The sequence below is a fragment of the Lactuca sativa genome, chromosome 9 (assembly GCF_002870075.4).
Source record: "Lactuca sativa cultivar Salinas chromosome 9, Lsat_Salinas_v11, whole genome shotgun sequence".
In the NCBI taxonomy this organism is placed as follows: Eukaryota; Viridiplantae; Streptophyta; class Magnoliopsida; order Asterales; family Asteraceae; genus Lactuca; species Lactuca sativa.
Window position 1 is genome coordinate 141,805,992 of NC_056631.2, and position 26,008 is coordinate 141,831,999.

Genomic DNA, 26,008 nt, shown 5'->3' on the forward strand with positions numbered 1-26,008 from the left:
TCACTTTTTCTTCTGCAGGTCAACCATTTGCTGCTCAGCAAGCTCAGGTTCAATCCTTTTCCACTCTGTGACAACCTGATATTTTGAGACAATATGATGGAACACAAGTCAAATTTAGGTCAAAATTTAACTTTCCTAAAATCTTATTTGGGTTAAATAAAGTAGTAGGAATCGTATCAAGGTTTTCATACATATAAAGAACCCTAAAATTCGAGTTATAACGAAGAAATTATGACCAACCGAAGATTCTCGGCAAAACCGGCAATATTGATAGACGTATAATGCGAAGTTTCAATACAATAGTTTTTAGCCTTAGGTATCTAAATGAAAGTTTTAGATATCATTAAACCGTAAACGTACATAAAAAGAATGTCCAAATCTGACTTCGTATGAGGAAGTTGTGATTTTTCTAAGTTACGGATATAACAATAGATAGCTAAAAACTCGAAATAGAGATCGAGAGACTTTTAGCCGACACAAACTAAATGAGAATCGAAGGGCCTAACAATACTAGCACAACGGTAAAAAGTCTGATGAAAACGGACGTCGATGAAGAAGTTATGAAACTTTAACGAACTTTTCCTGTCCCGACCTATTAAAAATATAAAATTAAAAATAAAGTCAAAATTAGCTGACGGAGTCTAAACGAAAGTTGTAGATCGTAGTCTTACCTACGCGTGGATATAAAGAACCTTGAAAACGGAGTTCGTATGAGAAAGATATGAATTTTTGAAGTTTACTAAATAATTAAAATATAAATTTAAATCAATTCCGGTATTATTCGAAGAAGGAGTCATCGGACCAATCCAAGTTACGCCCAGCGTACCCTCGTACACCCAGTGTACTCGGATGCTCGGCCTTAATCTGTCCACGTCACTCTGATGCTTCGACCGAGGATGCGCTCATGCATGACGCATGAGTACGCCCCGCGTACTCGCGTACGCCCAGCGTACCGAGGTCCTCCAACCACTATAAAAGGGATGCGAGGGTGCCGGCCATTTTTGCAGATTTCCTCCCTTTCCCGCACCGAAGCTCTGCGTTTCAACCCTTGGAGCCATCCCAAAGTCCCAGTTATCATATCCAAGTTTGGAAGGAAGTTTTACGCTCCCGAGATTGCCGAGAATCTCGAGAGATCCGCTTTCTCGAGTAGAAGTTCTGCTCGGTTTTCGTCACGCTTTCTTCAATCAATCAAGTGAGTTCATACCCCTACAATCCGCACTTTTAAATGTTTTATAAATGCTTTTAAGGTGGGGAATACAAGTAAAACACACGATTATTATCAACTGTTACATAAAGTTTCATTATACACTTTTTATCAACGGAATCATATGTGATTTATAACTATTATAGGGAAACTTTCATATGCAAAATGTATCACGATAACATCATATCTTTTGAAATGAAAAGTGTTGTTATATATGTATAAATCAAACACTCTGCTTATACTGTATGTATATGTGTCCATCTTAGACACTACAAAAATTATACTTTTCATAACAAGTGAGCGTTTCACTAGGGATTACTATACAAACGAGACACACTTTTAGAAAACTATAATAGGTATAGTTTTACGAGAACATCACGAACTTTTACATACTAGAAATACTATTTCAAGGAGATACATTCATATACAAGAAGAAATGAACATTTTCATATGTAGTTCAAATAGTTTTCACAAACGTTTTTACATGTTAAAACACCTTTAGAAACTGTCTTACAAACTGTAAGTTTCCTTTTTGAATCTATTATAGTTGTGCATCAAACAAAGGTTTTCTCACACTTAAATTGTCTTGTCAAACGGTCTTTCGAAACGATTTATAAACTGACATCAAGTCATAAATTCTTATTTATTAAACTATTCAAAGGTTTTACAAAACTTCTTTTATGCTTTTATCTAATAAATTGCATGCCTCTATATGTATAGTTATATAAGAAATGTTTAAAAGACTTAGGAAGGCTATCCACCCTGTTTCCTTTTCCTCGATTTGGATGTGGTCTGGTGGGATATTGGGTACTCTTCCGAAGGTCGTTTAAATATTAGTTATATATCATGTGTACATATATAGTCATAAATGATCCATCAGTTAATTCAGTTCCGACACTCTTGGGTAGCAAGGGTGTATAAACCTACTTGGACACTCATCAATTACATTCTAGTAAACTATTATAGGAATAGTTTAGAGGATACAAAACATTATGCCTATTACAAGATATGCTACTACCTTGGACTCGTATATGGGTGTATTTGGGACATGAAAACAACAAATAATGACCAAGTTTTGGGTGTTCACGGCCCAAGAAGATCTTGGACCGTGAACTCCAAAATCTGGACCAAAGTATGTTTTTAAGATACCTAAAGCCTTAGACATTTACTAGGAATTGTTTCCACTTAAATGAAGGACCAAAACACATCAAAAACACCCCTCAAAGTGAGTTCACTACCCTAATGAGGTTCTTGGGCCGTGAACAACAAACAAAGGCACCAAAGTGTGCCTAAGGCCTTCATATGCTTGGGATGAAAGTCTAAGACCTATACCACATGTGCAAGAGACTTGAAAGCATCAATAACACCATTCCAAGGGAGTTTACGGCAGTAAAATCCAAAGGAAATGGCCTTAGGGCCGTAAACTCCTCAAAGGAGTGTTTCTATGCCCTAAACACTTCCAAGAATTAAACCACCAAGTTGGGATACTTCTAGGGATCATTTAACACCTCAAAACAACCAAAGACATTAATTCTTGGAGTTTATGGCTGTAAACTCAAGAGCTTACAACCGTAAAATCCATGTGTGAGGTTATATGGAGAGTAAACTCAAGTATAGGGTCCTTTGGAACCCTAAACCCAAGTGCCTTGTCCCACAATAGCTTAGATGCAATCCTTAGGGCTTATAACACTTATATAAAGTTTTTATTATGTTCTAGGATGTCTTAACATTATCAATTAGTAATTTAAGATTAATTGAGTGCATATATGTGTGATTATATGTTCGTTAGGATCGTAGTGTGTGTACAAGTCCCCACTTGACACCTAACAATCCTACACCGTCCAATTCATCCAAACCACCATCTACAGGTGAGTTCATACCCCTAATCAATGATTTAAATGATTTTAAATGCTTTAATGGGGTGGGGGGGGGGAATACAAGTAGAAAACAACATGTTATTAAATCATCTATATGTATTTATTAATTGTGTTTTCATTCAACAGATTTCACATACTAGAAAATGTGGTGCATGAAATGGTTTTTTATCTTTAAAATACTTTGTTATCAAAAGTATTACTTTTGAAATGTTTATTAAAATGACATCAAGTCACTTTTATATTTGTTCAAAACCTTTAGATGTCTTACAAAACCATTTTTCATTCTTGAACTAAACTATGCATATACACTTATATTCTTATATATGTATTGATGTTATTGTTTACATCTTTCATTTAGTTTCCCACACCCTTGAGTAGTAAGAGTGTATAAACCTACTTGAACAACCAATTACCTTTCAGCAAATTATCATATGGATAATTTGAAGATATCAAACGTTATTCCTATTACAAGGAATCACACAAGAGTCAGTTGATTCATGAGTCTACACCAGTACATTACCTGATACATGAGTACATATACATATGCTTACCTGATACATGAACATGTTTACATATACTTACCTAATACATGAACACACTTACATGAATACCATACATGAACACTATTACATAGATGCATTATCATGTATTCACTTACCTGGATACTCGTATCTTGACTTGCAAGGATGATTTATTAGTATTTTCTGTGTAAAATTATCTTTCCTAGCCCGGTTCAATGGGATATCTAGGCGGGACTAACTATTCCGAATCCCACTGACTAGCACCAGTGGTCGATGACCATCTACGGAGGTCTAAGGTTACTACTTATACTAGGTAGATCGATATTGGAACTAACCATTCCTCCATCCTGCTGTTGCAACAGAGGATGAGATGAAAATCTTTGGATGATCATTAGGTTACCATTTATATTAGGTAGATCGATAACGGGACTAACCCTTCCACCCACCTGCTGCTGCTACAGAGGACAAGTGGACAATCTTCGGATGTTCATGAGGTTATACTTTTTGCTTATTGCGATGTTGTGTGACTCCTAGTACCCAGTGATAACACTTACATTAATACTTTTTCTGGACAATCTTCGGATGTTCATTAGGTTATCTATTTCGCTTATTGCGATGTTGTGTTAGTCCTAGTACCCAGTGACAACACTTACATTAGTACATTTTTCCTGTTTACTTTATTTTGTGATACTTTCACATAAACAATGAGTTAGACTAAGTACTTTAGTACAAGTCAATAGAAGGAAAAACTATCATTTTACTTACAAAACATTTGGGTCTTGTTTGAAGTCTCCATTTTGTAATAATAGAAAATAAGGGATTTTCTAGGGCTTTTCATACTTATATCAACATTTTCATTTAAAGGTTTACATGACTTTTAAAACAGCTTTTCAAAGCAAGACAATGACACTTAAATACTTATGAATTCACCAGCTTTAAAGCTGATACTCTCTTTCAAAATAACTTGTATTATCAGGTCATCAGTAGACAGGTACGGTGGCAAGGTTTTGAGAGGACGGAGCAGACAAGTCTCGTCTTTTATTTTGATTATATATATTTTTGGTGTCTTATACATTGAAAGAACAAACATGTATTTAAACTTTACTTATAATGCAATGGATGATGTTGTTGCTTGTTTACTATTTTACATTGTTGTGATACTGTACATGATGTCCTCCACCCCTGAACGTTTCCGCCGTTCGTGGTTTTGGGGTGTGACATTTCTCTTCCTAATGAAAAGGGATCGGTTATAGTCAACTCGGTTGACCAGATGGTAAAGAGAAAGGCTAAGTCTGAGATAGTCTTGTGTACCATTCCCAATGGGTCCATTTGGTTCTATTGCCAAAAAGGAAGGGGCATTTGTTGCAAAGCTGTCCTAACTACTTGAAAGATCTGAGAGAAGGTCTAGTCAGAAAGTTTGATTATGCTTCAAGTAAGTCCACTATCTAACTCTGTTAAGTTACTTATTGATGATTCATAATACAAAATGTGACTCGGTTACATTTTGGTGTTTGGTAGAATCAAGCAAAGGGAAGGACACTTAAAGAAAGAGTATGCTGAATCTGATCACAAAGATGTATTTCAATAGCATGGTTCAAAGATCGGATTCCTGAGCTACTACTTAGCAGTTATGATAGATTGCTAGGAAATATGTAACAACATAGTTTTCATTTAAAGTTGCATTATAAGGAAATTTTTTTTGCATCTTATAAATAAATAAAATTTTGATTTTATTTTAGTTTATATCTCCTTGCAACGGCTTTTATGGGAAATTGATGTTTATATGTTTCTAGCAATAATGGAAATGTGAATTTGATTCTTTCATTTGTGGTAGTGTCTAAATTTACCAAATAAGGAAAGATTCTCATCACCCAAGGTTTTAATTGGACTGAAACTTGGAATCATGCAAGTTGTATAGTATGATGAATGAGAACTTTTAGCTTTGGGAAATTAAGACTAATTCCTTGTTCACATTTATATGTGAATCAAGTGAAGAACTAAGGGATCGAGTACACATTCTTTTGCACTGGTCAATTCCACCACAAAAGATCGATAAGATTATTCGTCATGATTTACTAAAGTTTAGTAAATATGGTTATACTTACCAGTTTAAGTATAATTATGAAACATTGGAAAATTTTCAATGTTTTGCAGGACGAATGAGAAGAATCAAATTAGGAAGAAGGATAAAAGTTTCTCAAATCTAAAAAGATGGGAGAGTACTTTAATATCATGTTTAGTGATCATCTTAATGATTGAGAAACCATATCACAATTGGTTCTCTAAGGACATCTTAGTGCATTCCTATGGCTAAGAAGAGGAATCAAGAATTGCTGAAATGGTTAAATCAGAAGGTGAGTCATACTTCGTTCCAAAACAATTCTTGAAGTCATACTCCAAGATTGTAACTTGAGTGACATATCTTAAAGAAAGGTTTATAACACTAGTTAAATGTAAGAGTAAAGTGTGTCCTACTCTTGTACATTTGAAATTGGTATGTTGTGATGTTTTGGATAAAACAGAGACCAACTTAAGGCCAATTATGTGAAGTGTTTGTCTTCATAAAGAATCCGCAGTATCTCCTGAATATTTGGCAAGTGAGTCTTATATGTCAAGAGGACAGTGGGAGTCTTAAAGATCTTTAAAAAACTTCAAGATCTAAGCAAGAGTAAAAAAAACCCTGTAGTTTATCACTAGCACACGACTTGAGGTTTATAACCTATCGTGTCGACATATTCCTATTCCTGTGCCCATTCCAGTTCAAGTTGGCTTTGCATATGAGTTCTGAGAGTTCTTAATTGGTTGCATAACAACTTGGAAGTAATGACAGGCCCTTGAGCTGCCAGGTGGCAAGAAGTTAAGACTGCACAAGTTCAATCCATAAGAGTTTGGATTCGTCACTAAGCTTGTCTTGTGGTTATGGTTTTGACAAATTTACATGGATAGGAACACATACACCAGAAAATATAAGTTTCATAAGGTTTCTCTCTGATTCATGAAAATGTTGGTGGGGAAATGCCTTCACTAAGTAGATTTTAAATAGATAGCAATTGTGATATTTGCATTCTCAAAGTCGTTAGTGGAGCGTGTGTGGTTAACCAACACACTAACATTAACTTGTGAGAAATGGAAAAGGTCTAAACAATTGAAACTATGATTATGACATCCCTTTTCATAGTTCTGAAATTGTTTAGACACACATGTGTGCTATCTAAGGAAAAGTGTATGATTTTGATAAAGTTATATGAAAGCATCTCGTATCATAAATATGAACTTTGGTACGAAGGTCAATAAAGTATTGATTTCTAGAAGTCCAGCTGATTTCTGAGTACATGTCAAAGCTATTGGGAGCATAAGTATTAGCTAATAATCATCATGCAAGTGGGAGCATGATAATTATAATAAGTGTTGCAAGTTATCAATATTAATTATAGAAAACAAAAGCTTTCAATTGGGAAAAAGTTGTTTTGCTATAATTAAGGGAGAGGAAATTATACCTCGCTTCAATTCTAAAAGCTTAGATTGAGGTTTTAATCATATTTAGTCAAGGATATATATATATATATATATATATATATATATATATATATATATATATATATATATATATATATATGTATATGAATTTTATGTTGGAATGGCTCAACATACGGAAATTCTATGTATATGTCCATTATTGGCGTTCTAAAATTTGATTATTATTAGGGCATCCCTTTTCATAATCTAAATTATGAGAACTTGGCAAATAGAAATAGAAATATTATAGCAAAAGACTGGTCTAGTATCATGTCTTTATGAATCTTGTCCAATATGCTTCGGATATTGGATCGATTGTATGTGCTATAATATTCATATGTTCTAAAATTTTCCAAATTCGCAGATCATTAAGAGGGAAAATGTACTAGAACTAGATATGACTAATTTTGATTAAGAAATTGTAGAGGACAATCTAAGGTTTACCAAAGATTGGTTGCTCAGGGACAACTGGAAGTATAGTGTTAATTTCGGAAGGACCATATTGACATACTCTGAAAAGAGACAATTCTTGCTCAAGAGTAATAGTCAAAAGGTGAATATGGAAATGTTCCCATAGGTGCAAGTTATTCATTAAATTTGTGTAAGAATAGGAAACTTAATGCAAGAAGAATTTTTAAAGGCAATGAACCTTGAATATGAGACTTCGGTTCTATGGAGTTGATCTCCATTGGAATACTCTATAATGTCTGTTGACAAGGCTTTATGACTTTGTGCATAATCATTACAAGAGGACCAATACATATAAGTCTAGAATCTAACAGATTTAGGTAAATGGCAGGAATTTTGTATTCGTCCATTTACGGTAAAGGATTTGGGATTGTGAAATTAGTATCGTTGGAATTATGTTCAATTGATCTATTTCACAGAGTAAAGATCATAGACAAACTTAGTGTGCATACTTGGTGTATGGCATAACTAATGTTTGGAAAAACATAGTATGCATACTTGGTGTATGGCATGACTAATGTTTAGAAAAACCATAGTGTACATGCTTGGAGCATGGGACAACTATTGTTTTTAATTCTAGTATAAAGTTGATAGTTTGAAACAGTATGCAATGAATGATGGGTAATCAATATGGTGATAAATAAAAGATGTTTTATTTATATTCATAATGTCTGAGACCATATTGGATTCGACTATTCTTGTGTTTCATTTTGCATGTTTTGACTTCCAGAATAACTAAGTCGCTCTTCCTGAATGACTAAGTTATTCAAACCATCCACAGTCGGTCATATGTTGGAAGTAGATATGAATCAATACTGTCATGAAGCTGGATTGTAGATGTCCAAGGTATGGGACATAGCAAGGATTGTTGCAACATTCATGAGTGCTCATAAGTTCAGAGTATTGGATTCAACCCACGCTCACTGGTATCACTTCATGGAATTTATCTCGAGTGATCATGAGACGGTAATATCATATAAGTCTTCAAACCTAGAGATATGACTTGTTGCCTATGAGTTGGTTATACATTGATTGTACGTAAACGCATTGGTAACTCGATGTTATAAAACGTGCCTTTGTGTATGATTCAACAAGTAGTAGAACAAAAATATGAGTCGAAGTTAATCTGTTCCTTCTTGGATTAGAAGCGATATTTGGGCCCCTCGATGATTTTGTGTTGATCCATCTATATGGCCTGGTCAGAACTAAGTTGATGTGTTCAAATAAGTTCTATGTCAAACAAATCGGAAATCGGGAAACAATTGTTGGACAATAAGTAAGACATTGTTCCATGTATTTATCCGACTGATGTCTAGCACATAGGATTATATGATCACTTATCTTAAATCGCGTATCATCATCATCTCAGTTCCGTAAGACCTTAAAAGAGCTACGATTGTTGATCGGCTCCTGAAGTTATTCTTAGATATATAAATACTATACTTATCCAAGTGGGAGACTATTGGATTAGGTGTCTAAGTTCATAACTATTTCTGGAATATACTTGACCTGATTAGCATGGTCCATTTGGGTTGCATGACATCATGCATTTGGATAGACCAAAATGAGAGAAATAACACTTTAGGTTTATTTATATATTACAAGTTCTAATATATTAATAATATTATTTAATTAGTAGTGATCAAGAATTAATTTGGAATTAATTAAGTGATCAAAAGAAGGGTTGATTGTGTAAATCACCCATACTTGTATAATGGGCTAATGCTCCATGGATTATCAAGTTGGGCTAAAACCCAGAGGATGCTCCATGGTATCTTTGAACCCATGGATCATGGAAATGAAGAGCCATTTCTAGTTAGGGTTTACATGGTGTAACCCTACTTGGACACACTATAAAAGGAATATGTGAGCAACCAAAATCGGCACTAGTGTGAGAAAAAGAAGGCATAGCCGATTTTATAAGTTTTCTATTTCTCTCAAGGTTATTCCAAGCGTGTTTGGTGTTGTTTGAGACATTTGAGGCATCACACTTGAGGTGCTAGGCTCATAAGGTTCTCAAGGAATCCAAGCAACTAAAGGTATGCATTTCTTACTATCATTTATGTTTAAAAGTTCCCCATGGTATGCTAGATAGATTAAGAACCATGGAAAATCAATTTTGCATGTATCATAGTAAAACATAGATCTAAGGTTTCTAGGGTTGCATGTACACCTTAGGAGTGTTAGAATGCTGAAAACCCTACAGTTATGACAGGGCCTTCCTTGACGCGCATTTGCGCGTCGTCTGAGCGTTTTATGGCATGCATTGTGCGTCGTAAAAGGCTAATTTTCTAGTAGTAGCTAGTGGTGGAACCAAGTGGTGTCAGAAGTGCAAGAAGAATCACTTCATAGGATGCGATGGAGAAGTGACTTGCTATAAGTGTTGTAGGACCGATCACTATTCTAGAGATTGTACATTTGACAACAGGAAGTGTTATGAATGTGGAGATGGTGGGCATATTTCAAAGAATTGCCTAAAGAAAAACAAATCTGGAAGGCAAAATGTGGCACCAAAGCCAAAAGCTAGAGAATTCCAGATGATCCTTGAAAAGTAGGTGTCAATGCAAGGGATAAGTAGGGGTCTATAAAGTAGCCATATAGATAGCATCATGTGGTGTAGCCTATTATAAGAGGCATAGTATAGGGTAAACTTGAATATTTATGTAATCGTTTCAAGAAATAATATAAACCTTGGTTATATTATCTGATGTGTTAAGTTGCTATATGATTTTTCTTGTATGGTGACTTGGAAAATTACGATAATACTTGGGACAAGTATGAGTAGGTGTGAAACGTAGTAGAGGCCTATACTACCGGAAGCACATGACTCACACTTGGGTCAGGGAAAGTCACAAGGTTACCAAGGCGCTAGTAATTAATTGTGTTTGATTCATGTGTGTCATTACCATCATTTTGGTAATGACTAAGAAGATGATTATTATTCTGAACCTAGTGTTTATATCAAATCGATTCTAACTAAGATGAGTATGTTACGTGGTTTAGAGAACCATGTTCGATGTAGCATCTGAGTTAGGCCAGAAGATTGAAGTGAAAGATAAATCGAAGCGACCAGTAGAAGTACCGCGATCGTTGTCAAAGTAAGAAGCTTTTAGCTAGAAGTGCTACATGCTAGAATGTGATTATATCACATTAGAACATGAAGGAAGGTATATTCCATTCTGGAATTTGACTCTAAAAAACCTGAGTCTAAGCATTGCATCATACGATGAGAGGTCATTAGAACGTGACCCATCGATCTGTTATGATAATCGAAGTAATGACCTTATATTAAGTTAAGTCTGTTTAAGTAGAAGCAGCAGTCTCCAATAAGGATTGATTTTGTAACTCGAAGGTTACAATGGAAAGTCCAACATAGGATAAAGAGCGAGTGCAAGAGTGCGTACCGCCAGTAGTCAAGAGGTCCAAGATTTAGATACTCACTTGATGGGACAAAGGAGTTACGATTGTTACCTAGGATGAAAAGAAAACATATGGAGTCATTATAAAAGCCCTATTTTGTTGATGATTTCGGGATGTAAGCATCCTAAGGGGGAGATAATTCTAACACCCGTATATTCGGGCTAGTCAATTTAGAGACAATGAACTTAAAAAATGACTTTTTGATAGAAGATTATTTAGAATAAATATTCCTAACCAAATTATATTATATGTCACAAGGATTCTGTATATACAAAATAACGCTAAAATCCAACTTATAACGAAGAAGTTATGACCCGTCGAAGTTTTGCAACAAAACCGTCATGGCTCCACGTATCGTAAAAAGTGAATTTTTGACGAAATATTTTTTAGCCTTAGGGATCTAAACAAAATTCATAGTATATGTTAAACCGAAAGCATACATAAAAAAATGTCCAAATCTCACTTCGTATGAGGAAGTTATGATCTTTCTAAGATTTAGCATAACAGTGCACAGCCCAGAAATCGAATTTTAGATCGATCAATTTTTTGCCAAAAAAAACTAAACGAGAATTTAAGATCTCATTGATAGGAGCTCAATGATATAAAGACAGTAAAAAAAACAGACGTCGGTTGACAAAGTAATGAATTTTTAATATACTTTATCTGTCTAAGCCTGTTAAAATATAACTTTCAAAATAAAGTTGAAATTAGTTGACGGAGTCTAAACGAAAGTTCTAGATCATGTCAATACCTGCGCGTGGATATAAATAATGTCGAAAATGGAGTCCGTATGAGAAAGTTACGGAATTTAGAAGTTTATTAAATTATGGTTGATGGAAGGCTGACACTTGGCTAGATCTGAACCCTCCCTTCCTCTCCAGGGCTTCGCATGCGATGGCTACACTTTCCCCCTCGTACATACAACGTCGGTCTTCAAACGCCCCGCGTACTCCGAAGTACGCCCCATGTATGCTCAGCCTCGCAACCTATAAATAGAAGTGTTTTTCTTCATTCTTCTTCACACCTTTCCCATTCTTTCTCTCTCAAACATTATTCTTAGCCCCTCCAATTCCCTAGTACTTCCCAAGTGCTAGAGGCGAGTCCCATAGTGCCAAAAGGCTCCGAGAAAAATAGCTTTTGGCTCAGAAGTTTTGCCAGCACAGAGCCCCGTTGTTCGCTAAACTCCATTATAAGTGAGTTATGCTTATTGTGACAACCTGAAATTTCTATTCTATACAACTCTTCAATACAATAGAAGCTAGAAAAGTTGCTACTAAGTTTCAAACTTTTTGGATCAAGTTTGTGTATTTTAGGATTTACACTTTGGGTGATATCAGGAGAGAGGATGTCCTAGGGTTATTGAGCAACACTGTTATTCCAAAACTCTAAGAAATTAGAGTTTACTGCCTGAATAAAATATTTTCTGCCAAAATCCTAAATTTGGGAGTATATATATGAGGATTTGTCATTATTTACACTTTTTCCAAATCTCAAGATCCAAATCCCATTTCTCTCTCAAGTATCATCCAAAAGTTTTTCGAGATCTTCGATCTAGTAAGTGTTTCTAGCCTTCTTAAGTTGTTATATGACTTAATCTAGTGTTTTAACACATTTCTAACCGTGAAATCATTCCAAAAGGTTGATTCTTCCATTTTCACCAAAAACATACACTTGTGTTCTTGGCCTTTTGGACCTTTTCGAGCTTCTAACTTGTAAGTGCTTCTATCCTAGAGTCTTACAAGCTTTGTTACACTTCTACACCTCATGAAATCATCCAAGAACACCAAGATCAAAGGTGTTTACGGTCCAAGAACACCTTGGACCGTAAACCCTATTTACGGTACCAATGTGTGCCCTAGCTTATCCTAAGCCTTGGTAACTAGTTTAGACCCCTTCCTTGATGTGTTTAGCACATAAAAACCACCAAAATGACTCATTTATATGTGTTTACGGTTTAGGGATCTCCCGAAACCGTAAACACCCCAAAATGTGTTATAAATGACCCATATTCCTTCCTTATGCCTAGAATAAAGCCTAGACCTTTACCTTGAAGTGTTTGGGGCTTGAAAACATCAAAATACCTTAGTCCATAAGAGTTTACGGCAGCAAACTCATGGAGAAATGGTCCATGGACCGTAAACTCCATTTAGGAGTGTATTGATGCCACAAAACATTTCCTAAGGATTAATCATGAAGTAGGAATACTTGGAATGACTTAGAAGACTTCAAATCACAAAATGGTCAAAGAAGTATGAGTTTATGGCCGTAAACTCAAGAGTTTACGACCGTAAACCCAATGAGTTATGGTCTCCAAACCGTAAACTCACAAAGAGGGTTCCCTTGAACCCTAAGCTCAATAGCTTTGTCCTACAACACTTAGATGCAATCCTGAGCACTTATAACACTTATATAAAGTGTTTAACATGTATTAGGATATCTTAACATTGTTATTTAGTTGTTATAGGGTAATTGGTTACATATATGTGATATTATATGCTAACTAGGATCATAGAGTGTGTGCAAGTCTTCACTTGACACTTAGCATCCTATACAGTCCGTTCATCCCAACCACTTGCTACAGGTGAGTTCATACCCCTTAATCAATGATTTAAATGTTTTTTAAATGCTTTCATAGGGGGATACAAGTTGAATGATGCTAGTAATTATATTAATCACATGTGGTTAATAAGTAGCATACAAAAGGATTTACTACTCTTTTAGCTGTGTTACCACACAGTTTACTTCAAATGGCTTTCCAAAACGTTTTTACTCAGTTAAAACTCTTTGTTAAATTGTCTTGCATACTGAGTGTATCTTTTCAAACCTTGTTACAGATGAGATTCAAAACAAATGTTTTCCTTATACTTTACACTGTTCTTATCAATCAAACTGCTTTCAAATCGTTTTACAATTTGACATCAAGTCATCCTTTCTTAGATACTAAACTTTTCAATGGTTTTACAAAACTTCTTTTATGCTTTTATATTCTCAATTGCATGCCTATATATGTATAGTTACATAAGTAATTTTTAAAGGACTTTGGAAGGTTAGCCCGCTTTATTTCCTTTTCCCCGTTAGGATGTGGTCTGGTAAGGTATCGGGTATCCGTCCGAATGTCGTTTAAATATTAGTTATATATCATGTGTACATATATAGTCATAAAGGTTCTTACAGTCAATTCAATACCCTTGGGTAGCAAGGGTAAACTTCCATGTCCATACGTACTAGTTACATTACTAGTAAGCTACCATATGGGTAGTTTAGGAAGATACTAGAACTATTGCTAGAACACGAAATCATACAATGAGTCGGTTCATTCATGAATCAATACTTGCTAGATAGAGAGGGAACACACATTACAGCTAGTACACATAGTACATTACTATACATGATAGATAGAGAGAGAACACACATTACAGCTAGCACACGCAGAACATTACTGTACATGCTACACAGAGAGAGAACACACATTACAGCTAGCACACGCAGAACATTTCAGTACATATAGGCTTGACAGAGAAAGAGTACACTTTACAGTAGCACATTCATTACATGTACATTCATGCAGTTATGTAAACCATTAAACGGGTCATGGCACTTCCTACCATGACCGTTTTTATATCCCGAATCTCCTTAATTGGGGAGCGTATGAGTTTGCGTATAGATCTATACTTGATTGACTATCCTACACCTTGTTGCTCACTACAGTGGGACTTGCAAGTCTACGAGTGCCAAATGTCATTTCTTACGGCGTCTTACATCGTCGTTTTACTAGAGTCGGTAGCAGGATACAAGTCGATCATATGTTACTTTAAATTACAATAGATTTAAGGTAGTTAGTACGGTTGTAGTTATTTGATACTACACCATAGTACTATTTCATTTCCCCATTACATTCACTTCGTGAACATTCACACGATGCACGGTAATGTAGAAACTATATTTTTGGTTAATGATTGTCAGATTTGGGAAAATACACCCTCTTTCAAGAGACACACACAGATACTAGATGCCTTGGTAGAAGGCTACTTTCAGTAGGAAGCATAGGGCTTTCTAGGATGCTCAAAACGTTTCAAAATTACTTTTCATATACGTACAAATACTTACACTTGATATACGTACAAATACATTCTTACAAATTAAGACACTAAAATACTTATGATCTCACCAGCTTTAAAGCTGATACTCTCTTTCAAAATAACTTGTATTCTTAGGTCAACAGCAGACAGGTACCGATGCAAGGTTTAGAGAAGATGGAGCTCGTTCAAGACTCATCTTTCATTTTGATTTATACTTTAGTGTCTATTAGACATATCAGAACACTTGTATTATAATTATATTACTAATGCAACGGATGATATTGTTGCTTGTTTACTACTATTCATTGTTGTGATACTGTACATGACATCCTCCGCCCGAGAACATTTCCGCCGTTCATGGTTTTTGGGGTGCGACAGATTGGTATCAGAGCATTGTTTATAGTGAATTAAGTATATCAACCCATAAAAGATATACTGACTATAAATACAATGGGATTAAAATACTCTGACCAAGAGTTTATACTTTAAATAATAAAATATTTAATTAAGTATACGTGCCTGCATTCATACTAAAATTAGTGTCACTAGGATAGTACAAAAGAATTACGATTGTTGGGCAACACAAGTGGACTTAGAGATATATAGTCAAAACTAGGAAGATATAGCCTGATCAACTATATTATCCGAGGGTTGACTAGCATGTGCCTAAGTGTAGTTGTGTGGTGGTAACAAGTCTAAAATCTTACCAACAATACCACAATGAGAACAATAGAACATAAACCTAAAATACTATATGGGTATTTGGTGTTACTATAGGTACTTCGTACTTGAGAACTAAAAAGGATCTTCATTACTAAGTTGATAGTTGCTAAGTGGATACACTAAGGCTATATGTAACTAGGATGTTATAGACTTAGAATCTGTGAAAATTTTGCTTTACCCCTATTCTTTGTGAATTTGGAGTTAAGGTCACTTATTCGAAGGCCTATCCTGTTGTGATTACATATAACTGGTATGCACTTCACAAATAGTGATGTAACTAATGAAGATTTTCTAAATAATTATCTAGATAATTCGTCTAATAATTATTTTCTTACCCCAATTCTCGCGTAGATAACATGGCTAGACTCCATCCCCACGGCAACCCGTACCTTCCGAAGGAAGTCATTGCTGGATGGGTTGGAGAAGAACCAGAGAATGATCATCCGATCCCTTTGAATGATCACCATGGTGAAGACCTTTCGGATGGTGCTAACTCCAAACCCGAGGTTGAGAACCTACCCCAGGAAACTCCCTTTCCAAATCCTAACCCTCGTCCGGCCTTTCATGGCCCGACGCCTCCGTGGGTAGAATGCTTGGAAACATGGAGCCAAGGACAAGATCAGCCCATGCCATTTAATGGTGACCGAAGCTTTTATGACTTGAACAATGGGGGCTCAGCAGACAGAATCTTGCCAATCCTGGTCCGCAGAGTGGCTTGAAATGAGATTCAAGGCAGGACAGCCCTACATCAGATCACAGAAGTTGTCGCCAATGCGAGAATGCATACCCTTCGCACCATTCGCCTGGAAGATGCTCACGAAAGATTTGAGAGAGACCATGAAACCCTGCTGCAAGCACTAGCTGAATCGCGATCCGGAGTCATAGAACTCCGAGTACGTCTGAGGGTATACGAAAGACACCTACTTGTTGTGGAACGCCAACTGGCTGAATTGAGAGTTCCCCAGAGGGATGACCGTCGCTAGTTGTAGATGCTTTACCTTATTTTTCCTTGTTAAAAGGAATCGTTTTTCTGTCTATGCCCGATGTGGCATTTTCTAGGAAACTATCTTGTACTGTAAGTACTTTATTTAGTTCTTTATGTTGTCAAGGACTTTCTACTCTGGATATGATGTAAGACCTTTTACAAGGTCATTTTTCCCGAACGTTTACATCATGAATATCAAAGATATTGACAGTCGGCTAACTTCTGTGTCATTCTTTATTCAAATACTTTCATCATGCTACCATGGGAGTCTATTTGAAACCCACTCTGGTTGAGTTATTGAACTAGGGTATTCTAGCTCAGGGATAATTCCCAATTCTTCTTCAAGGGTTGGATCATGTTATTTACCAAACAATGGTACCCTGTTTCAGACGTTAAGCGTCATAAGACCATACTACGAAACTTACTTCTAGTATATTCTAGGACTGCATCATAGGGATGTAGGTCAAACCTTCACAAACATACATCCAATCCGTACTAGGACTGCATCATAGGGATGTAGGTCAAACTTTCGAGAACATACTCTTACTCTTTACTTGAACAATCGAAGTACATCTAGGGTCAACTAGAATCGCTCACAAAATCCTTATCTTTCGTGTTACAGAATCATGTCGTCATCCGGAAACAGTCAACTGAACAACGAAACCCCTACTTTTCCTATGGACGCCGCTACTTTTCAAGCCGCAGTTACAGCTGTCGTGATGGCTTCCGTGACAGCCATCCTTGCAAACCGCAACACTATCAATGCAAACAAGACTGATAAAGGAGTTGACAATTCCGATCGTGGTAACGATCCGAGAAATCAACAAATAGTAACAGTTTCCAGCACCCAAAACAACAACTCAGAGTTCAAGAAACGAAAATGTCAAGCCAAAGTGGAACGAAAGCGATTTCAAAGGATTGCCATGCAACAACAACCAGTGGCAACCCCTACCATCACAACACCGGTCAAACGATATGAGGGAACACTCCCGAAGTGTGACCGGTGCAACTATCACCATACAGGAATTTGTCGAGCAAGGCAATGCAACAACTGCAGCAAGATGGGGCACATTGCTCGTTTCTGTAGAACTACCTCCACCACTGGAGCTAGCCTAGTTTGCTATAGTTGTGGTGAGGCAGGGCACTATTATAGAAATTGTCCAAAAGAGAAGATCAACGAAAGCAACCGTGTCCCCATAACTCCTACTCGACACTTCACTTCCACCACCAATGTTGGTGCTATCCACGTATGTCACAAATGCGGTGAAATTGGGTACCTCAAGAAGGATTGTCCAATAGCAAAGAACTCGGGCGCAGATGGGAAGATTCTCAGGATCACAGCTGCAGGACAAACTACGTCGGACCTTCGTTAGAGTATCTAAGGCGTTCATTGTAACAGACTTATAAACCATCCAAAACTAGTGCAACTAGAGTCGTACCTTTTGCTAGATCGCGTCAGTAAAGGGATGCTCGTGCTGCATATACTTGTCTTTTGTAGTATACCTTGTTTGCAACAATAGTCTTGTAGGAAGTCTAAAGTATTGTAACTCTATTAAAGATTGCACTGTTGTGTTTTGTTTGTAATGCCTTATGTTCAAATCTAATGTCTTTAGTTCCCATATGATTCTGACAATATCATACATCTAGATTCAATTTGATCCGCACAATTACCAGCTCCTTACGTACATCATTTTCTCCGAAATCTCCTTTCCAACGAAGCCGTCATACCAGGTCATCAAAGTACTCATGCATGGAGTACCTCATGTTTCTTAGCCTTTCCGAAGAAATCTCCACAAACCTCCCCGAAGTACCACTCGTACAGTACGTCAAGTTCAATCCAAGGATCCATATGGTTGATCTATCGTTGAAGAATGTATACATAGGGGTGATATATAATCAAGGTTCTACAGGTTTAGAATTGACACTACTAGAAAAACAGCGTTTTACGACGCTCATTGCGCGTCGTAAAAGGCTCAGACGACGCGCAAATGTGCGTCAAAGAAGGCCCTGTCATAAAGAGAGACGACATGCTTTTGCGCATTGTCTATAGACGACGTGCATTTATGACGCTCATTTACGACGTGCAATTACGACGTGCGTTTACGACACACAATGCGTATCAAGGAAGGCCTTGTCATAAAGGAACACGACACACATTCACGTGTCGTAACCTTACGACGCGCGTGTTAATGACATGCAACGCGTATCAAGAAAGCCCCTGTCATGAAAGGCCATGTCATAAATGAAGATGACACACATTTTTGTGTATCATAATTTTAAATGTTTAAAAAAATATATTATTTATATATTTACTTATTTTCAAATTAAATTTGTATTTAATGTTTCATAATAGAAATCATATACAAAAAATACAATCCATTGCATAAATCTAATGTGTGACATCCCCTAATTTCTCGGCCAGAAAAGACCGATTTAATTTATGCTTTTTAAAATAAAATCTGAGAAATCTTTTTAAAAGATGTTGCGGAATTGGTCCCCAAACAAAATATGATAAAAGTTTATCAAAACCTTCTTTAAGAAATGTATAGTTTCATTTCATATCAAAACCTCGGGATGTCATGTTCCGATACAGATCAAAAGCATAAACAAGACATTATAAGCCTTTCAACAGTTATTTATAACTACTGGCCTATAATCCAAAAATATATCATCGTCCTCCAACTATGCTCGGGGTCCACTACCTGTAATCATAAAACTGAGTGGGTCAGGCTTGGGAGCCTGGTGAGCATATAAGGTTTTCAACCCATAATAATAATATACTTATTAAGTTCACCAATCAACAATAACCCTGATTACCCATTCCCGTTGTCCTCACTTTACGTCCCAAAACACCTATCACAAGGGACCTAGCCTAAGGAATATCATCGGGATCCACACTACTGCTAAGGGGTTTCCTCAGTGATACATGTCCTTAAGGCAACCATGAGGGGGATGAAGTATGCCAATGAACATTTAATTCATCAACACCTACAAGTTGCGAACCTGCTAGTGTTCCACTGGACTATCTAGAAAGTCAGTGGTCGTCATCTATACTTCGCTAGATGACTACAACAACAACAACAACATCAACATCGAGGCCTCTCACCATTTTAACACACATCAACTATTTCATCTACCCATGTTCTACCCAACATATTTTGTAGATAAAAATCATATACAGTTTAAAACTTGTATAAAACATCAATTCAACAGTCACCTCGAATAAACAATTAGCATATTTACACATAACACGTATTTCAAGGTAAATACTTCATATCTATGTGTAAATTGAAAGTAAGTACACACTCACGTATTTTGGTGAAAATCAGGCAGCAATTCGTTTCCTAAAACGATCGTTTCTAATAAAACCGGGAGTTTTATTGAGAAACCGGGCTCTGCAAAAGTCGGGCTTCGAAACCGAAAAGATAAATTTTCCGGGCTTCTCGAGCGCTTCGTGGGGTATTCCGGGCTTTACAATCGATACCGGGGCTTTGCGGGATGTTAAGATGAAGGAAATATGGGTTTAGGGGTTAAAAAGTGACAAAATTCCAAAATTACCCGGGAGGTCTCGCACCCTTCTATTTATAGGGGCGAGGCTTCTGATCGGATGGTCAGGAGGGAGACACGCGTCGCAGATCCAAAGCTCGCAGAAGGGGATGGCTCGCACATGGTCTACGCATGCGAGGGATCGCTGGCAGCTTCCGATTGGACCACGGCTTACTGGTGCACCTGCGAGGTTCGGAGTTAGGTGCGAGGCTGGGAGCTAGGCTATGCGAGGCTCGGAGCTAGGTGCGAGGCTCGGACGGAGAGTTGGCTGCTTCAGATTGGGCCTCCTCCTCGATCGAATCAGAAGAGGACACGGGGCAGTTTCGCATGCGAGGGAAGGCAACACGTTTTGCCAGGTGGCTTCGATGACTCAGCAGGTTCCGGATACGTGGCACATGCGAAGCGAGGACACGTGGCACTTCCGGGTGAAGCCTATCTATGCGAAATTTCTCGAATTTTGTGCCAAAATCTTCTAAAATTCATAACTTTCGCATACAAGCTCCGTTTTTACGTTCTTTATATGCACGCGTAGCTAAATATACACTCTACAACTTCCGTTTAGACTTCGTTGGCTAATTTTGACTTTAAATTTTATATTATTATTTTTTAACAGACCGGGACAGGAAATCCATTAAAAATTCATAACTTTTTCATCCGACGTCCGTTTTCGTCAGACTTTTTACCATTGTGCTCCTAATGACGAGACCTTCAAATCTCGTTTAGGTTGTGTCGGCTAAAAATCGCTCGATCTAAAATTCGAGTTTTTAGCTGTCTACTGCTAAGCTGAAACTTCGAAAAATCATAACTTCCTCATACGAAGTCAGATTTGAGCGTTCTTTTTATCGAACTTCTCGTTTTAATGAATACTACAACTTTCGTTTAGATTACTAAGGCTAAAATGTAGTTTATCGAAAACTCACTTTTTACGACATTCAGCAGCGTAGCAGCGTGCCGGTTTTGTCGCGAAACTTCGACAGGTCATAACTTCTTCGTTATAACTCGGATTTTGCTATTCTTTATATCCCCGAAATCCTTGTTTCGACCACTACAACTTTATGTAAAGATATCGGGCTTATCTCACACTTTAATTTTGATGCTTATTTTTATTCTTAATTAATTAAGCCCTAATAATTAAACATAAAACACATAATTCACAAAATATTCACATAATTCCTTTTCATTTCTTCAAAATGAGTTACAAAGGTTAACTTAGATTATCAACTCAATATAAATGCCTAGGCTAGAAACACGAGTGTTACATAATGTCATACAATTCTATTTCTTACAATATAAATTTGCATCTAATCTACTATGTACATCAAATTCCAACTAAGTAAAGTTGCATCTTTCCTTTCATAATTCTTTAAGACTAATGCTCCAAACAGTTGATTATATGGATAAGCAGTTGTACATTGGCCCATCTCAGTCAATAATGACTTAGCCAAATTCAACTCCAAGTCTTTACTGCATTTTGCTGATAATGCTGCAAGATTTAAATCAAGTGGCTTCATTTTGCTGATTTTGTTCTTCAAGTATCTGTCATCAGTTAGAAATTTAGAATACAATTTCATATGTAAAGACTTCAAGTCTGATGTACATTTAAGTTTTTATATTTGTAATATGGATTGTTATGAAAGTAATTTATTCCATCAAATAAGTAAGATAAAACATACTTGCCATAAAAGTCAATGATGGTGTCATTGACAAATGTGTCTGGTAGCAGCAAATCAACGTCTCTCTTACTAATGGAAACAGCATCAACATCCTCCTTTGGATATATAACTTCTTCAAAAGGCTGGTCAAAGTTGCAAGCATCCAATGAAATATAAAATCCAAGAATCGGATAAGAGCAAAACAATCATATTTATTAATTTAACAAAAGGGCTGTCAAAGTTAACATAAGGATCAAAATTGATATGAAACTTTGCCAAAAGAAATCTTTTTGCACTTACTTGGGAAAATACTTTGTAAAAGGCTTCAACTTCATCATAAGGTTGTTGTAGGAGATCATACACCAGACTGTGAATAACCACCCTTTTCAAGGATGCATCAGCAGGTGGAAACCAATCCGTATTTAGCTGAGTCACATATTCACAAACAACAGCTCACTTATATTATTAATTTTTACATAAATGGTCCCTATCCTTACAAAGTGGACACTTTTTGTGATTTTAAATGGATTAAAATTAATTGGGGCTTGCTCCAAGAAAAGTTCTACATAATGGAGCAAGAATAAACCACAGTCGAATGAATTCGGCTGCTGTGGTAACTGCAAAAACAACACAAAATTCAGATTTTAGAATTTAATACAAATTCACAATTTTTCCCTCGTATATTTTTCCTTTCCATTTCTCAAATAATTTTGAAACATTATTTATCTAGATGATACCTCAAGTGAAATAAAGTGTAGATTATCGAATCTTGATGATATATCTTCAGATGCCTCCTGCTGCCTCCCTTTCCACTCTTCTTTCAGATAGCTAGAATGGCATATTTAAAGGTTTATAATTTAAAAATAAAATAAAATGTTTATATAATAAAAAAATGTTACCTTTGCATAAGAACTTTCAAGCCAGTATGACTACCTCTGATAGGATCCATATGCAGAACACATGGCACTTTAATCAACTCAGTTACATCTTCTTCATCTATAAACCAAATTATAACATTAGAAAAAAGTGATAACCATGCCTCATAAAATACTTGAAGATGTCAAAGAGAAATGACAAATATACCCTTGTATTTCGCAACTTCCCCAAGATGACACATCACAATAAGACTCCAATGATAGTTGTCAAACAACATAAATAATTGTCAACTGTTCAAATGAAATGTCTAGAAAGCAAACTCTTTTCCAACTTACTTGTAATTTACAGGAATAAAGACAAAATCTTTCTCAAAAAGATTAACTTTTCGTGTCCACTTTCTTACGCGTTGAAAAGCTGTTTTCCCTTCAAGGGCATCTAGAGGTTCTTTTTCTGGGTCATCTAGCTTCCGGAAGAAAAAACTATTGAAAAAATGAAACCTTTGTCTCTCTTCAGGCTTGATTTTGTTCTTCTAGTATCTGTCATCAGTTAGAAAGTTAGAATAAAATTTCATATGTAATGACTTCTAATCTGATGTACATTTAAGTTTTTATATTTGTAATATGGATTGTTATGAAAGTAATTCATTCCATCATATAAGTAAGATAAACATACTTGACATAAAAGTCAATGATAGTGTCATTGACAAATGTGACTGGTAGTAGCAAATCAAGGTCTCTCTTACTAATGAAAACAGCATCAACATCCCCTTTTGGATATACAACTTCTTCAAAAGGCTGGTCAAAGCTGCAAGCATCCAATGAAATATAAAATCCAAGAATCGGATAAGGGCAAAACAGTCATATTTATTAATTTAACAAAAGGGCTGTTAAAGTTAACACAAGGATCAAAATTCATATGAAACTTTGCCAAAAGAAATCTTTTTGCACTTACTTGGGAAAATACTTTGTAAAAGGTGCTTTGATTTGTCCAAGAACAGTGTCCCTACAACAATAATCCCATATGAATATACCAAGTTACTTAATTAAGATTCAAATTAATGACTGATTTAATGAAATAAAGATCAAGATTGATGATAATTCGAAGGATAAAAAACGAAAATTCAAAGATGTTGCCAAAAAACTCACTCTAACTCAAGCATACTGCTCCATAAAATTTTGTATGCAACATTTAAAGTTGTGATTGCTTCTTGTTTCCCAAACCAGTTAGTCCCCATGATTGCAAACTTCAATTCACCATTGCCATCTCAACCTGCATAAAATTCAAGGTACAATAATTCCAAAACCTAAAGAATAAGGAGATACATAATGTTAAAAGCTCATTGTGGGCTCACCAGCTCATACCAATGAGATTTGATATGAACTAAATGCTGAACATCCCACTGTAATTTCAAGATTTTGTCATCTCCATCTAGAGTTGAACCTGAACGCTCTATTTTGATGCAACTGCTGGTGAAAGTTAAAACACAATCTGTACAATAACTATCACCATACACCATATGACCAGGATAGAAGATGACTGCTAAATCTTCGGTGTCCTGTAATCATTAAAAAAGAATACTAAAAGTGCAAGAGAATCCACAATTGAAACATCAGTCAATAGAGTGCTCACCATTTCCAACTCATCTGTGCAATGATCTGAAGGTGATCCGAAGAAAACACCTAACAGAGAAGAATTTTAACAATTCAATGAATAAATCAAGGTTCATTAAACCAGTAACATATGGACCCAAAAGATTGTCATGGTTGAAGATACTTTTAAGTCAAAAGATACAACAATTACCATCATCTTCAGCAATACCACAAGAAGTTGACTGCTACCAACTCACTTACAACTTACAACTTAGAAGATACTTTCGTTGTCTTGTCCCTCCTCTTCTTTTTTCTTCTCATCTGATTATATTTTTTCCAATAAGCTAAGAGAGAGGCAATCAGACTTTATTATAGTCTGTCTATGAGATTAAGATGTTTTTCAGATAAAATGAAAACTTAATGAACAAGAAAGCTAACTACTACCAACTCACTTACAACTTAGAAGAAGAAATCAATACTCAAGAAGGAACAGATAACAAAACTTACTCGAAGAATTGATTAAACACTCAAATCAACAAAGCTAAACCCCTAATAATTTGCTAGAGATTCACCCAAAGGTTCCAAGACCAGAACTAGAACTTGACAAAATATAACATTCCTTCCATCTACTACTCCTTTATATGCATTTTAAAGAAAATACCTAAAATGCCCCTCCATTAATAAGATGTTATTTATTTTCTCGTACTACCCTTTTCTATAATTAGATGTGTAGCAGTAATTAGCACGTTTATCTATCCAATGTCTGGCCCAATCAGACTTTAGATATCTATTTAGTGCTTATTGAAAAAAATATGCCTTAGGGTGAATATTAAGGGTTCTGGATATGAGGAGGAATTCTAAGGTTACTTATATACAAGGGAAGCAGGCTGTTGTTCAAATCAAAGTTACAACAATTGAGAAACAGTATCAGCTTGTTGTTCAAATCAAAGGGATTATTGGCAGGATACAAGTCCTTACAACTGATTCTTAGTTCCAAATCCCAATTGCACAAGAACAAAGGTATCAGATTCATCAGAAAGCTAACAATTGGGTATCGTATCTTCGTGAATGGAAAACAGAATGCGCAGACAGACAGTTGAAAAACCCTAATCGCACTAAGTAACTTGATTCTGTAACTAATCACATCGAGAGTGTTTATACTAAGACGATACTCGATAACAATTTAAACCCTAGCTTTCCTCCATTACAGAAACAAATCAACAACAAAACTAAAACTGGATGTAAGCTCATGATGTAGCGAAGTGTACCTTTAGTACTTGAAGATTTATGCGATTTGTGCTTCCTATCGGAGTCTCTCTCCTTCTTATCACTCTTTGTTTCTGAACTTCTATGCCTTTTGTTCTTCCCTTCGTCTAAATAACACGAGTATCCTCATCAATTCGTATTGAAAATTGTATAAACAAAGAAATTTTGGTAACGAAGAGAAAGAACAAAAACCTTCCGACGAGGACTCAGCCGGAGACCTCTTCTTTTTCGACTTACGATCACCCCCTCGACAAAAAGAAAAAAAAAGGCGATGGAGTGTCGACAT

At 36.1% G+C, this 26,008-nt stretch overlaps 1 pseudogene; it reads right to left on the reverse strand.

Moving 5' to 3' along the window:
• LOC111915339 (probable ubiquitin-like-specific protease 2B) lies at positions 1–26,008 on the reverse strand (annotated as a pseudogene).